This window comes from Staurois parvus, unplaced genomic scaffold, assembly GCF_062004578.1.
Source record: "Staurois parvus isolate SC_StPar_1 unplaced genomic scaffold, SC_StPar_1.0 ptg000484l, whole genome shotgun sequence".
Classification (NCBI taxonomy): domain Eukaryota; kingdom Metazoa; phylum Chordata; class Amphibia; order Anura; family Ranidae; genus Staurois; species Staurois parvus.
The window spans coordinates 745,064-748,485 of NW_028318280.1; positions in this window are offsets into that span (position 1 = coordinate 745,064).

Genomic DNA, 3,422 nt, shown 5'->3' on the forward strand with positions numbered 1-3,422 from the left:
ACCACGGAGGAAGCCATTGCTGTCCAAAAAGAAGATTGCAGCACGTTTGAAGTTTGCAAAAGAGCACCTGGATGTTCCACAGCACTACTGGCAAAATATACTGTGGACAGATGAAACCAAGATTGAGTTGTTTGGGAAGAACACACAACACTGTGTGGAGAAAAAAAGGCACAGCACACCAACAACATCAAAACCTCATCCCCACTGTGAAACATGGCGGAGGGAGCATCATGGTTTGGGGCTGCTTTGCTGCCTCAGGGCCTGGACGGATTGTTGTCATTGATGGGAAAATGAATTCCAGAGTTTATCAAGACATTTTGCAGGAAAACGTACGACCATCTGTCCACCAACTGAAGCTCCGCAGAGGATGGGTGATGCAACAGGACAATGACCCAAAGCATACAAGTCATTCAACAAAACAATGGCTGCAACAGCACAGAATACGCCTTCTGGAGTGGCCCAGTCAGAGTCCTGACCTCAACCACATTGAAATGCTGTGGCATGACCTTAAGAGAGCGATTCACACCAGACATCCCAAGAATATTGCTACACTGAAACAGTTTTGTGAAGAGGAGTGGTCCAAAATGACTCCAGATCGTTGTGCAGGTCTGATCTGCAACTACAGGAAACGTTTGGTTGAGGTTATTGCTGCCAAAGCAGGGTGAACCAGTTATTAAGTCCAAAGGTTCACATACTTTTTCCTCCCTGCACTGTGAATGTTTACATGTTATGTGCAATAAAACCATGTCAACATGTAATGTTTGTGTAGTATTATGTTCAGCAGACTGTGTTCTTCTATTGTGACTTAGATGACGTTCAGAGCACATTTTATGCCCAAAACTCCACGTAATCCCAAGGGGTTCACATACTTTTTCTTGCAACTGTAGGTGAGTTGTAGAGGACTGTACCCATTCAACCTTCAACAGAAACTAATAAACTCATGGATGGGAGGGAGGAATTACATAGAACAGGTAACCATTTTGTGAATCTCATGAGTTTATAGACTACTAATTCCCTGGAAGCGAATGATAATGGAGACACGGTAATGAACGTGAACCCGTACTAGGTAGCCATAATGTTACTTAAAGCAAGGTTGACTCGGGATAGAGCAGTTACCTTCTGAAGAGTAGACATCCATATTGTGCTCTAAACCAGCAAACAGCTTCTTGGTTTTCTAGGACAATATGCCTGAAGGAATCTTCACTTCATGAAAACCAGAAAGCCATTACAGTTAGGTTTATGAGTATGCAGTGTACTCTTCTCAAGGGTGATAACAGCGCTGTAGGTACATTCAACTGAAAGAGCCTCCACTTGGTGGACTAAACCAACGTCTGGACGTATACAACCTAAGGCAGGGATGGGCAACCTGCGGCTCTCCAGCTGTTGCAGGACTACAAGTTCCATCATGCCTCTGCAAGTCATAGCTGTAACTGTCAGTTTTGCAATGTCTCATGGGACCTGTAGAGTCATGTGGGTAATTTCCGGTCTTTGCAATGCCTCATGGGAAGTGTAGTTCCACAGCAGCTGGAGAGCCGCAGGTTGCCCACCCCTGACCTAAGGTAATATTACAGTGGTAGATTTGTGGACTACTATTCAACAGCAAAATGCTTTGATTCATCAGGGGGATATCTCTGAGCAAAGAATAACCTCTTAAAGGAAAGGCAGCCTTTCTGTGGACTGAACCAAAGTCCGAACATATACATCCTACCACTAGTGGCAATATCACTATGGTGACTATGGTTCAAGTACAGGGGTGGACTGACAACTCATGGGGCCCCCAGGCAATAGGTGATCATGGGGCCCCTGTGTCCTCACCCACACTCAAACCACACCCAAAAAAGCCTTTGAAAGGCACCAGGGGCATCTCATGAGGCCCCCCACTTACCACGGGCCCTCGGGCAGCGCCCGAGTTCCCAAATGGTCAGTCCTCCCCTGTTCAAGTAAGAAGATATCTGTGGCCTGGATATTTAAGAGCAAATAGATTTAGTTCTGTAAGGCGAGATCTTTCAGGGAAAAGTCACCTCCTAATGGAAAAGGAAGCCATTTTACTGGTTGAACCAGTTGAACCATAGACCATCAGAGATGGATTAGGGCAAAATGAGGCCCTAGGTAAGGTAGCAGCTCCCCCCCCCCCAACCTTTTGTCTGTACTGGCATAGCCCCATCAGACACCAATACCCTGATCCTACCTCTATTGAAAAGTGAAAGGCAGGTTCACAACTTCGACCACTGGTCCTTGGTTGGGAGGATGGAGCTTGTCCCACTGGAAACTCACTGGGCCCTATACTCCTGCCTAGATTTTCTTGAGCAGCCTTTCTGTACCTTTTCAACACAGAGGAACGCTTGAAATAACTTTCCAGTCTTAGGGAACCCCTGCTAAAAATGACTATATCTACATCTCATGATACATTAGTGTGATAGTTATTGGGAAGAATGCGCCTTACAATTGTGTAGTTATTGTGGAAGAATGATAAAGATAGCTAAAAAGATCAATGGTGTCAGTGAGAACTTATCTGACAGGCAAAAATTGGCCATCACTCAAGGAACCCTTAGCAAACTCTGGAGGAACCCCAGGGTTCCATGGAACCCTGACTGAAAAACCCTGTTCTTGAGGATGATTAGGTTCTCTCCTACCTATCTTTTACAAAAAAAGGCATCCAACATTTAAAGCAGCTTTTCTCAACCAGATTGGATTCCATGGAAACATAGGGTTCCTCCAGAGGTTGCTAAGGGTTCCTTGAGCAAGGAGCAATTTCTGCCTCTTAGATAAGTGACACCAATTATATTTTTAGTAAGGTAGGGATTCTTCCCAATGACCACAAATGTAAGGAGCCTTCTTCCCACTGACCATCACAATGCTAATGAGCTGCAGGTTTATTCATTATTGGCAGAGCTTCCCTGGAATTGTAAAGTTATTTCAAGGGTTCCTCCACATTAAAACGGTTGAGAAAACCTACTGAAGAAAAGAAATATGCGTTCCTGATGCTACGGATAGACCAGAAAAGCCACATTCTTAAAGGAAAATGCCCTCAAAAGTTTATAAAACATACAAGAGAGACCATGAAACTTTTATGAAGTTATTTTAGTAGCATGCGTATTTCCTTCTGACATCTGAATTATTAATACCTCAGCAGTGGGTGCTATTTACTGTACTACATGGAACTTTATTCATGTGACAGTGTTATAAATAAGCCCCATCATTGTTTTACTAATCGGAAACACGAGGAGGTAAGATCTTTCAGTCTAACATATCAGAGTAATGTTATCATCTCCTGGGTGAAATATGAGTCTTGTATCTTCCAGAGTGCTAATGCATTGATAGGAAGTGCTCAGTGAGTCGGTCTCATGGGCTTCCATCATAATGGCATTATATTCCGAGGTACATTAACGTGGAAGGAAGAAAGTGGGTGCTGCAATCCGAGA